General features: G+C 38.2%; 1 protein-coding gene across 1 annotated transcript in view; it reads left to right on the top strand.

The window, feature by feature from the left end:
• The first annotated feature begins 4,787 nt into the window (after positions 1 to 4,787).
• GJC1 (gap junction protein gamma 1) overlaps positions 4,788 to 13,775 on the top strand; it is a 306,831-nt gene continuing 297,843 nt past the window's right edge. The window contains exon 1 of the mRNA XM_044055107.1: positions 4,788 to 5,206. The gene's annotated coding sequence lies outside the window, so the exon portion shown is untranslated. The remainder of the gene's footprint in view (positions 5,207 to 13,775) is intronic.

Here is a 13,775-nt window from a genome sequence, read left to right as displayed (position 1 = left end):
TAATACAGTCAAAGCAGGGGCTACTGTGATTATAGATCACACAACAAAGGTCCAGATATATTTTACTAGTCTGGTTCAAAAGAAAATTTGTAGATTATGATTATTTTACCTATGATACTTTGATGAATCAATTGCTTTACAATTACACAAATTGTAGAAAAAATAAAAGTTGTATCAGCGCGATCTATACTTTGGTAAACTATGGGAAGGGGTTGAACATTATGATGTTGTTTAGGAATCTGGCATTATATTATCCCAAGGAAATCCACTACTTGATAGTTTTTTGTTTTAAAAATTCAAACTTTAATTCTAAGTGTACCCATATTGCAACACCCTTATCAATAATACAAAACTGCACAAAATTGGATCCTTACTCAGAAATATGAGACAAAAATGTTTGTAGCAGATGTGACTAAAAACACTGACAAAATATTTTGCTAATTTATTTATTTATTTATTTATTAGCATTTGATTAATGAGAAAGTCCGACTAGGTAGGAACCCATTTTCAAGAAAAGCTCCAAAGTATTGCAAAACATTTTAAGAAAAATACATTTTACAGTCTTTAAAAATAATGCAAAAAACAACTGCAGTTTAAATACTTATACCAAATTAGACATAATATGAAAGTATTGATTAAGAATAGATAGGTGCTGCGGTAGTGTTGTTGCCTCACAGTAAGAGGTTGTCCGGTTCGATTCTCAGCTAGAGCATCTTCTGCGTGGAGACATGCGTGAATGGGCGTACCTTTGTTGAAGGTTGTGCGTCAGGCTTGGCAAGCCGGTATGTAAAAATCAACTGCCAATCATTAGCGGACCGGAGTTCCGCTGTGGTGACCCCTAACCGGGAAAAGCCGAAAGACACAAACAAACAAGTTATATGATGATGATTTAATAGAGAAATTTTAGCCAGTTTATAGAGAAATTAAAGGTAAATCAATATAATACAAACAGCAATTGCAATATGAAGTGAGAGAAAAGCTAGTTTATGGTATATTTAGAGAGAATGCCAGGGGAGAGAAATTAATGGAAGTAAGGAAGTGAGTGAAGAAGGGAGAGTAAGGAGATGTAAGCTATGAATAGGTATATCTTTGCTATCAAGGTCTGCCTATGTAGAATTCTATGGTACAGTTAAAAAAAAGAACTTGATAAATGAGTACTCAGATTCCATATTGTTTATGCTTACATAACAGTTTATCAGTTCTTCAGCAAATCAGAAAAGCAAATGTATTGAATGATAAGCTCAGTCCCCAAATTATTTTTCTCTATGACTCCAGTGGCCTGTAATATGCATTTCATTAACTCAGCAAGAATTTGATCTATAATAACTGTAGCACCTGATTTGTTTTATAGAAATATATTCATGCACAGGATTCTCATGATAAGAATTTACTTATTATCTTAGCAATGACCATTTTAAATATCAGCAGCATAGTGGTCCAGTGTTAATATCTTCTAAAACATCTACCTCACAGTCTTCAGAATTCATTCCTGACATCTAGCCACTGTTTGTATTGAGTTAATGCACTCCAGTTTCATCCTAAAACAAAATAAAACACACTGGCTACTGGCTATATTAAATTGCCCATATGTGCAGTACATTAACCCTTGTCCTTGTAGTCTGTATCATGTCTATAAAGGATTCAAGAAAGACTAGTTAATTTATGATGATTAATAGTACAATTCCTAAATTGATCTGGAACATTTGCAGTCTCACATAATCAGTTTAAGGCAGTCTCATCAGATATAATGCTTGACAGACCAAATTGCAAACACACATACACAGATACAGAGAAAACCCTCTGTTAGGCACAGATAGAATAACTGAAGTGAAATGATAGCTTTCACTTATTCTAAGAGTGCCTAAGCAGAGATTTTCTCTGTATTTGTTATGTGTGTGCTTGTAACCTTGATCACCAGCCTGGGGGGTTCCTGGCTGAAGAGATAAAGCTCTTAAGGGAAAACTCAATACCTATCTTTTCAGAGAATCTTGCTATTCCAGGAGTAGTGAAACCAGTACTATATGCTGGAGGTATTGAGTGTGAATCCCACATGAGAGGTAAAGATTTGCAACTGGTATGCCATATAGGACACACCACTGCCTTAACTTAAAAGACCTTGGCTGGATAAAACTGCCAAGCCTTCTCCAGCTAAACCAACTTATAGAAGCATATACAATTCTCAAACAACAAGGCAACACCCCTGCACTGGAAAATATAATCATCCCACATAGCAATCTAGGCTCACTCCGCTCATCAAATAGACTGCTTGTCCTAACAATCAAATCCTATAATTCAGCTGGTAATTCTCTATTCGCTAATGCTGTAGGTAAAATATGGAACTCCCTCCCTCCCAACCTTATTCTTGTGACCTCCTTAGCCCAATTCAAAAGGAGTCTTAAACTCCATTTCAAATCACATTGACTGTGTCCATGCTCCAGCCCTGATTAGCTCCTTCCTTTAAACTGGGGTACTAACATCCTCTGGCTCACTCTAGTAGAGAAACTAAACTTTTTTTAATTATGGAAATGATCTAACTCTATACTTGTTTGACTGAGTCAATCTACAAATAGATGCCTTTTTGATGATGAATACCATTTGTAAATGTTTACCTGAGGTATGGTTCCTGTAAAACTAAATGGGGGCAAGCACATAAAAAGTATGCAAAATATGTAATATTTCTAGATGCTTTAACGTTTTCTGTGTATTAGTCTGAACTATTGATCCCAAGTATTTAAACTCATCTGCCTTTGCCACCTCTACTCCTTGCATCCTCACCATTCCTCTATTATCCATCTCATTCACACACATATATTCTGTCTTAGTCCTGCTGACCTTCATTCTTCTTCTCTCTAGAGCATATCTCCGTCTCTCCAGGGTCTCCCCCACCTGTTCCCTACTCTCACTACAGATCACAATGTCATCTGCCAACATTATAGTCCACGGGGACTCCTGTCTGATCTCGTATGTCTACCTGTCCATTACCATTGCAAATAAGGGCTCAGAGCTGATCCTTGATGTAATCCCACCACCACCTTAAAAACATCCGTCACTCCCACAGCAGACCTCACCGCTGTCACATTACTCTCGTACATATCCTTTACCACTCTTACATACTTCTCTGACACTCCCAACTTCCTCATACAATACCACAACTCCTCTCTAGGCACCCTGTCATATGCTTTCTCTAAGTCTACAAAAACAAAATGCAACTCCTTTTGACCTTCTCTGTACTTCTCCATCAACACTCTCAGAGCAAACATTGCATCTGTAGTGCTCTTTTCCGGCATGAAACCATACTGCTGATCACTAATCATCACGTCCCTTCTTAACCTAGCTTCCACTACTCTTTCCCATAATGTCATACTGTGACTGATCATTTTAATCCCTCTGTAGTTACTACAGCTCTGCACACCACCCTTATTCTTAAAAATCGGTACCAAAACACTTTTTCTCCATTCCTCAGGCATCCTCTCACTTTCCAAGATTTCATATATACACTTAAACTATTTTTACCCTTACATGTGTCCTAACTTTATGATGAAAATCCAGGAGGAACAAGGCTATATCATGGTACAAAAATCATTGTGCTATGTCTAAATCATAGGAGCTAAAAGGTATGCCTCAGAATAGGGTGGCTGTTTATACCAAATATGGTCACTAAGATGATAAATGTACTAGATTCTATGAACAGAAAGTATATAAACTTCTGCATTTCTGTAAGTATTTAAACCCTGCATTTTGGCACTGCTTTAAGCTAACTAGTAGCCTTGCTGCTGAGATCAGATCTCCGAAATCCATCCAGCCATCCCCAACTCCAAATTATAGCAATCTGCTGCAAATGCACAAACTAGGATTAGAATACTGCAAGTGAACATTTGCCTGAAATTAGTCTTTTAGGTGGGGTATGAGCCTCCCCATTCCCTCTCACGTGGAGGATGTGCGCTGTCAAATCCTTTGCTACTTAATATAATCAGCTAAGGCCTCCATTGCTTGGAAGAAAGGCAATTATTTGTTTTTGTACCTAAAAAAATATTTGCCTTTTTTCTATCACTTATTAATTCAAATGCCATTTCTGAACCATTATGTTTCAATTTGTTTGAATAAAACACCTTTAGGTAAAAATAAGTTGTGGTTCCTGTTGAGCTTCCACGCTGAAGTCTATGCAAATAAATTTTGAAGGACTTTGTCTTGCCTTCAAACTTTTTTTTTCAGAAAATTTATCAGATACGTCTTACTGTTCATGGTATTGCATTACCTGTTATGACCTTCCGCATTTCTATATTGCGCAGATTACTAACAACAAGGTGTGAACCTACACTGCATTACATTGCACTACATCTACTTATTTGCATTAATACTTCGCTGTTTTTCATTTTAACATGTTTAATACCACTATTATCAGGGGATATTTCGTGAATTGCGTTATACCGCCTCATTTATTTTTTGTACTGATATTACTGGGAATATATATTATTGACTCGTCTATTATCTTACTACTTAACAAAATCGTCTTCTTAAATCTCACAGGCCCGAGCATAGCCTGAAATGCGCCCATTTTTGACGGGTCCAAACTCCCGGTTACCAAGCAGTGAACGTTTAAGTGAATGGTGTCAATATATATAAAAGTTACAGATTTAAGAGTTTCACCGTAGATTTTCACGTAAGACTGGAAAAGGCAGACCAATAAATAAACATTTAAAACAATTTCTTTTATACAGTTTCTACGACCGCACCAACCCGCTATCCCTAAATCACGTGATCAGGCCAGCTTCCTCCTCCCGCCCTTTGCTTTCTCCATTGCCTCCCAAAACAACTTTGGTATTTTTGTTGTAGATTTAGTGGTTGTAGAGTTGTGGCTTTCAACGCTTGGAGGAGTCGCCCATTCATAACAATTTATTTGGCTCCCAGAATGAGTCGAGTGGAGGAAATGAGTCAGAAGTAATTTCGGCCAGCCTCCAATAATAATAATTTAAGGAAAGAACCGACTGAACCCTTTGATTAACGTTAGACACTGAACTGAGCAAAGAAATAGTGAAATGGACGGAAGGAAGGGGTCACCGTTACTTTTAAATACTGGGAGCGCTTTGCAGAAGTAGTCATACTTGGTGGCTGCGGTCCTTTTGCTGATCTTTAATTAGCACCAAACAGACAATGGAAGTTAAGTGACTTAACTTAAGTAGATGTGAAGTGCGCGGCAAGACGCCGGGTGAGTGTCTTTTTCTGAGTCTTTTGTTTGAGATGGATTATTGAAAATATAAAGGCAGCTGCGAAATAAGAGGATATATCTATGTAGTAATTACGTGCGCTTATGATATGAGCATGGAAGCTGGAACATTAATGGAAGTGTCTGTGGTGGGAACTTCAGATAACGGTTTGAGGAATTTATTGTGAGGCATCAATAACTGCACATTTAATTGTATGTTTGTAGCGCAGAAAGCAGATTATCTCAAGTACAGGCATTCATTTAAACAAAATGTGTGTATACTGAATATTAGAAGTGGATTAGCCTTTTGAAGAAACTGGATACAACATTGTACTTTTTGTTGTCGGCTAAGTGCTGTTTTCTTTGACCTTGCTTATCTTGTCAGAACAGTTTTCATTTTGTCTTTATGTTGGGTGTGTAGGTAAAAACTACATTATGTCGTTACGTTTTGTGAACGTGTATTTACATAAAATGATGTATGCATAAGATAGCGCGTTTTAATTTACTCGTTCATGTTGGAAAACGAAACTTTTTTTTAACTTTGTATAGCTTAGGAACGTATGGTTTTGAAAAGTAATCTTTATAGGTAGTAGTGTGGTGACTTAATTCTAGCAGCAGAAACATTACGTTGTGTACAGTGTACTTGGAGTACAATCAGTTTACTATGGGGTACATTTACCCGTTAAAGGTGAGAGATTAGCAACCTGTAAAGTCAAGTTGACAAGCTTGTGCCAGTTGTACCTACTACAATACCCGTTAATGTGTAACTGAGCCAAATGACAGACACATCTGGTAGCCCCCCCCCCCCCAATATGGAACTCCAGTTTATCCCCTTCCAAGTAAACAGTTCACATTTTATTAGCTCGCATGTGACTAATGCGTTCAACTTTTCCCATAAGTCATACCGATTTGTTTGCAGAAATATGTAAAAAATGCTATCCAGATCACGTCTTTATTAGCCATTCTCCGAATACGACAGGTTACTGGATGTATCATTCAGTACATGTGTTGGGGACACAAACGTGAATTTAAGTATCTTTATCAGAATATGATATTTTGAATTTGTAGTTGCTGTGATTACTTGATGAAGAACATTGCTTTGACTTAAAGGATCGTGTGCCCTACCTAAGTAATCTTGCCGCTCAAGGATGAAACGAGCACACAGCAAATACGTAGATTTGCAGAGCTTTTTATATAGTTAAACTTTCTGTCGGTTACATAACTGGTTAGACAATACCTGTTTATTATTTTAGCTTCGTGGGACTCTTGAGGGCTTACACTGACTTACCAGCTGGTTTAGGTTACAAATTGTTAACAAAGTACTTTCTGTAATCTGGTTTGAGTCCATCAGCCTCCATTTGCATGTACGTGACTCTGAGCAAGTCACTTTGCCTGGGAACACTGTCTGGTTAAGTTTGAAAAAAGTTTTACGTGGATCAGTGTACGTGGATCAGTGCACTATCAAAATCAATAAACAAATAGTAAATGGAGAGATTAATAACCATCTACATATAATGACTAGTTCTTCTATTCAGTGTGAATGCCAAAATGCTGGCTTCTTTAGTAGAATCTTCTGGGCTAATTAAATGTCATGTAGTTTGATGCCAGGCATTTAGTAGTTTTATAACAACAAACTGTTCAACTTCACAGAAACAATTAAATAATACCAGATCTGATACTATTTGGTAGTTGTTCTATATGCTCACCTTCACGCACACATGCACAATACCTCTTAACCTGCAGACATTGAAAATAGGAACAAGCACCCTTGGAGAATGGGAACATCCAGCAAAAAGTAAGTATCTGGACATCTAATTTTCATAAAATTAGAGTACCAGATAGCACATAACTCTTCCAACTTCCAGTAGTAATGTGGGATACTACATGGGATTACATTTAAAAAAAACAGAGTGACAAAAATGATGGAAACATGTAAGTACATTATCAGAGTATAAAATAAAACTGTATCACAGAATTCTAACATGTAAGTTAATTTATCTTTGTTTCAGAAAAAGGGAGTTGTAAGGTGTGTGTCCTCTTGCTTTAAGTTATTGTTTCCACTAACATGTTGGTTATGTAGTATGGTTTTCATAACGGGGACTCAGAACATTGTGTGAAGGGATAAATCCAACTTAAAAATAAGGACATACATTCAAAATAGGGGCACCCTAATTTAGGTCTAAAAATAGAAATGTTCCTCCAAAATAGGGACAGTTGAGAGGTGAGTGCATGCACACACATAGACTCACACACAAACACAAGCACCATTGCAACTGTAAAAGTTGCAGCTAAACTTAACAGTAGTTGTGTTGTAAATTGTATTTAGGTCTTACTATACCTGATGTGTGTTCATTAGAGAGCTAAATGTGTCCTTGGGTTTTTGATTTGTTTTATTATTTGTCGATGTGAGGTGGTCTGATGTGTGTGTTGGAGAATTGAATTGCCAACGAAAGAACAATATTTCATTTATGATTTTGAATGTTGTTAGTGCATATGCTCCACAAGTTGGGTGTGCGATGGATGAGAAAGAAAATTTTTGGAGTGAATTGGATGACGTGTTGATGACTATACCCAAGGGTGAGAGAGTTGTGATTGGAGCAGATTTCAATGGGCATGTTGGTGTAGGAAACAGAGGGGATGAGGAAGTGATGGGTAGGTATGGTGTTAAGCAAAGGAATGTAGAAGGTCAGATGGTAGTGAATTTTGCAAAAAGGATGGACACGGCTGTGGTGAATACATATTATAACAAGAGGGAGGAGCATAGGGTGACATACAAGAGTGGAGGAAGATGCACACAGGTGGATTATATCTTATGTGGGAGGGTCAGTTTGAAGGAGATTGGAGACTGTAAAGTGGTGACCAGGGAAAGTGTAGTTAGGCAGCATAGAATGGTGGTTTGCAGGATGACGTTGGTGAGCAAGAAGAGGAGGAGGAGTGTAAGGGCAGCACCAAGGAACAAATGGTGGAAATTGAAAAAGGGTAATTGTGAGGTGGAGTTCAGGGAAGAGTTAAGACAGGCACTGGGTGGCAGTGAAGAGTTACCAAATAGCTGGATAACTACAGCAGAGCTAGTAAGGGAAACTGCTAGAAAGGTGTTTGGGATGACATCTGGACAGAGGAAAGACGACAAGGAGACTTGGTGGAATGAGGAAGTACAGGAGAGTATACAGAGAAAGAGATTGGCAAAGAAGAAGTGAGATTGTCAGAGAGATGAAGAAAGTAGAAAGGAGTATAGGAGATGAGGTGCATGGCAAAGAGAGAGGTGGCGAAGGCTAAGGATAAGGCATATGAAGAGTTGTATGAAAGGTTGGACACTAAGGAGGGAGAAAAGGACCTGTACCGATTGGCTGGACAGAGGGTCCGAGCTAGGAAAGATGTGCAGTTGGTGAAGGTGGTAAAGGATAATGAGGGAAACATACTCACAAGCGAGGAGAGTGTGTTGAGCAGATGGAAAGAGTACCTTGAGGGGTTGATGAATGAAGAGAATAAGAGGGAGAGAAGGTTGGATGATATGGGGATAACGAATCATGAAGTGCAATGGATTAGCAAGGAGGAAGTAAGGATAGCTATGAAAAGGATGAAGAATGGAAAGGCTGTTGGTCCAGATGACATACCTGTGGAAGCGTAGAAGTGTTTAGGTGAAATGGCAGTGAAGTTTCTAACCAGATAGTTTAATGAAATCTTGGAAAGTGAGAGGATGCCTGAGGAATGGAGAAAGTGTTTTGGTACCGATTTTTAAGAATAAGGGGTGATGTGCAGAGCTGTAGTAACTACAGAGGGATTAAATTGATTAGTCACAGCATGACGTTATGGGAACGATTAGTGGAAGCTAGGTTAAGAAGTGACGTGATGATTAGGGATCAGCAGTGTGGTTTCATGCCGGGAAAGAGCACTACAGATGCGAGTTTGCTCTGAGAGTGTTGATGGAGAAGTACAGAGAAGGTCAAGAGTTGCATTGTGTTTTTGTAGACTTAGAGAAAGCATATGACAGGGTGTCTAGAGAGGAGTTGTGGTATTGTATGAGGAAGTCGGGAGTGTCAGAGAAGTATGTAAGAGTGGTACAGGATATGTAAGAGGTAGTGTGACAGCAGGGAGGTCTGCGGTGGGAGTGACGGATGTGTTAAAGGTGGAGGTGGGATTACATCAAGGATCAGCTCTGAGTCCTTTCTTATTTTCAATGGTGATGGACAGGTTGACAGACGAGATCAGACAGGAGTCCCCGTGGACTATGATGTTTGCAGATGACATTGTGATCTGTAGTGAGAGTAGGGAACAGGTGGAGGAGACCCTGGAGAGATGGAGATATGCTCTAGAGAGAAGAGGAATGAAGGTCAGCAGAACTAAGACAGAATATGTGTGTGAATGAGAAGGAGGATAGAGGAATGGTGAGCATGCAAGGAGTAGAGGTGGCGAAGGTGGATGAGTTTAAATACTAGGGATCAATAGTTCAGAGTAATGGTGATTGTGGAAGAGAGGTGAAGAAGAGAGTACAGGCAGGATGGATTGGGTGGAGAAGAGTGTCAGGAGTGATGTGACAGACGAGCAAGAGTGAAAGAGAAGGTCTACAAGAGGGTAGTGAGACCAGCTATGTTGTATGGGTTGGAGACAGTGGCATTGACAAAAAGGGAGGAGTTAGAGCTGGATGTGGCAGAGTTAAAGATGTTAAGATTTGCACTGGATGTGATGAGGATGGACAGGATCAGGAATAAGTATATTAGAGGGTCATCCCAGGTTGGAAGGTTTGGAGACAAAGCCAGAGAAGCACGATTACGTTTGTTTGGACATGTGCTGAGGAGGGATGCTGAGTATATTGGGAAAAGATGCTAAGAATGAAGCTACCAGGTAACAGGAAAATAGGACGGCCTAAGATAAGATTTAAGGATGTGGTGAGAGAGGACATGTAGGTGGTTGGTGTGACAGGCGACCCCTAACGGGAACAGCTGAAAGAAGATGATGATGATGATTGAGTTCAAGATGCAGGTTAACTTGTGTATTGCTTTGAAGGCAAAGATAAGAACTGCATTTTGAATTAATATGCCAAACATAATCTTTTTACATAGTTATTTATTATAGCAATAACCCACGCCTGGGTGTGGGCAATGCTGGAGTTACCCATGGTTGGCTTGGTTTGGTCACGAGGGCGAAGCCCAAGTGGCCAAACAAAGCCAACCGTGGGTAAATCCAGCATTACCCACACCCAGGTGGTTATTATTATATTAATGACATTATTTAAGAAAAAATATACTTACTTTTCTTAAATAATGGCATTGTATAATGCCTCCTTGCTGCCCTTCCGCAGCTGTCTGGTATTCTGCGGCAGTTCTGATGTACTGTGCATGCGTATGCCTACGCAGTAAATCAGAGCTGTGGGTAAAAGCAACAGAGAAAGCAAGATCTCTGTTGCTTTTTACTGTTTCGCTATGTTAAGTGGATTTAACATAGCGAGACAGCTTTAAAAAAAGCAACGGAGAATCTCTGTTGCTTATTTTAAAGCTGTCTCGCTATGTTAAACCCATTTAACATAGCGAGACAGTTTTGAAAAAAGCAACGGAGAAAGCAAGATCTACATTGCTTTTTACACACTGTCTCGCTATGTTAAAGGAGTTTAACATAGCGAGACAGCTTTAAAAAAAGCAATGGAGATCTCCGTTGCTTTTTTTAAACCTGTCTCGCTATGTTAAACTCCTTTAACGTAGCGAGACAGTGTTTTAAAAAAGACATACTAATAGAAAAAGTCCGGGCGACCGGACCTTTTTCCATTAGTATAAGTTGATTTACAATGTGCACGCTGACCAGTCAGCGTGCACATTTTGGAATATTAATGGGGGGGGGGGTCATGGTATAATATATATTTTCAACAAAGTATTTCCTGCACGTAGAGAGTTGCACGGCTATATAGCAAGTAAATAACAAAAAAAGAGAACGCCAGCAACTGGAATGGACTGTTGATAGTAGTTTATTGATAAACTACCAAAGCACCAAATAGGCTCCACATACCGGTTTCGGCTCGGATTCAAACCTAGCCTTCTTCAGTGTATAGCTATGAAGAAGGCTAGGTTTGAATCCGAGCCGAAACCGGTATGTGGAGCCTATTTGGTGCTTTGGTAGTTTATCAATAAACTACTATCAACAGTCCATTCCAGTTGCTGGCGTTCTCTTTTTTTGTTATATAATATATATTTTACTATGAAGTTCATAAGAAGCTGGTTTTTATTTCATTTTGTTGTAATTTTCTCAATTACCAGTAGATGGGAGTTTATGATTTCTTTTATACTAATCTTGCTTAGATTCATAGAATGTTCATAGATTAGTACTAGGCTAAGTGCCCTTGTGGGTCATTTTTTTTAAGCCTCGCCAATTACCCCATGTCAGAATCAAACCCTGCACCTTGTGTTTGTAAGGCAGACACCTTAACCATTATGCCAATCAATCTCCTACCCCCATTAAGTTTTAAGGTTTTTACAAATTTAAGTTGTTTTTTTAATTATTTATAGTACAAGTTTTATGAAGAATTATATATTTACTCAACATATTAAGTATTTATTTATTGATTTCGTTTAGTGGTTGAAAGTATTTATGTATTTTTATACATATTTATATGTAAGTCAACCTTTGAATGAGTTTTAACAGTATGAATATTCATGTACCTCATCACAAAAATGATTGGTTTACTTGTTAATGATGTCATTGCCTTATGTATTTAAATTAGCGTGTTTTTAATCTAGCTCACATCTGAAGAAGTGTCGGAAATGAAAACGCAAACTGTTTATACGTTTATGTGCTTGTAGTTTTATTCGTCTGAGTTTGCAGTGCCTATTGTAGTTATTAAAGTGCCTCACCAGTATCTTGATCTGTGGCTTTATTGTTTCATCGTGGATTGGTACCTACTTTTCATTTATTAGTTTGGTTTGGTGCCTTTTGCTCTTTTTTGGATTTCTGATTTGTTTTATTATTTGCCGATATGAGGTAGACTGCGGTGGTGGTGCTGCGGCGGTAGCGTTGTCGCCTCACAGTAAGACGTCCTGTTTGATTCTCAGCTAAAACGTCTTCTGTATGGAGTCATGCGTGAATGGGCGTACCTTTGTTGAAGGTTGTATGTCAGGGCTGGCAACTCGGTACGTAAAAATCTGCTGCCAATCATTAGCGGACCGGAGTTCCACTGTGGCGACCCCTAACCGGGAAAAGCCGAAAGATACAGCAACATTTGCCAATGTGAGGTGGTCTGATGTGTGGGTTGGAGAATTGAATTGCCAACGAAAGAACAATATTTCATTTATTATTTTTGAGTTCAAGATGCAGGTTAACTTGTGTATTGCTTTGAAGGCAAATGTAAGGACTGTTTCCATTCCCTGGAGTAAAGAATTGTTGCACACACACCCCCCCCCCAGCATTCCATTCTACATTTAGATTATTTACTCTGCCTTATTTGATGACTGGTAGAGAATGCATGGATGCACAAGATATTTAAGTGTTATATAACGGAAGCCGCATCTGCTTTAAACTCGACAGCTACACCATTTTTCATCATGTTACATCTACTGTACATTTTTTTTCCCTTGTGTATTAGTAACAGTTTTGTATTAGCCTGCAATTAATGTGCATTCTTATCATGGTGTTTACTTTTTTGTTTTATAACCATGGAATTTTCTCAGCCTTCTTTGAAAATGATGGTACCCCAGTAGTGCTGCTGTTGTGATGCTCTTGATCTGTTGTATATTGGATTGCAGAGCACATGAGAGATGCATCATGAGGTGTTAAAAGGAAGTTTTTGTATTGTAAGAAACATGTATTTGACTGTTGTAAAATTTTGCTTTTCATTGCTTGTTATATAATGTAAAGAGTCACAGAACTTGGCATTTTTCTGATAAAGCATGCATTGAATTAAGTGCTTGTTTAACTTAAGACAGGTGTACTTCAGTGATGTTAAAACTTATGGGGTCCCCATTTTTTGTCGTTTAAAGTAATTTCAGATGTTCATTAAGCTGTTAAATTATTATATTTTTTGTTTTGATTGTGATAGTGGTTTACATTTTGTAAATATTGTTTGGATACTACAGTGCTACTTGACTATAGAGTAATACACATATTCTTGTATATTATTCCTCTGTATTACTGTTTTAACCTTTTATATTTGTAATCTGTGTTATTGCTATATATATTGTTTATTTTCTGTAAAAAATGTTTCTGGAGCTTTTACCCCCAGGACTCCGCAGACTCCGCAGAAAACCAACACCAACTGTCCAGTTGGACCTTCCTGGTAAACAAATGTTAAATAAATAATGTACATTTCTAAATCACAAGCCCCTTTTTATACATTTTGTTTTAGAATGTCATTTACAAGGTTAATATTCTAGTTTTTCACATTATGTATTTCATCAATCTTGTTTAAGGGCATCTATCTTCAAATCTTTTTGCTATTTTCTTTTCCTCCCATTTTCTGTTATAAAAATAGTTGTTTTTAATCTGCTCTTTTTGTATTTGAATCATTCATTTAGATCAGTGGTCTCAAACTCAAATGGCTTGAGAGTCACATGAAGATGAGTCCACTGAATTAAGGGCTGAATGTGTGACA

This window comes from Protopterus annectens, chromosome 13.part0, assembly GCF_019279795.1.
Source record: "Protopterus annectens isolate FY-2018-M chromosome 13.part0, PAN1.0, whole genome shotgun sequence".
NCBI lineage: Eukaryota > Metazoa > Chordata > Ceratodontiformes > Protopteridae > Protopterus > Protopterus annectens.
This window is presented reverse-complemented; position numbering and strand designations above follow the sequence as displayed.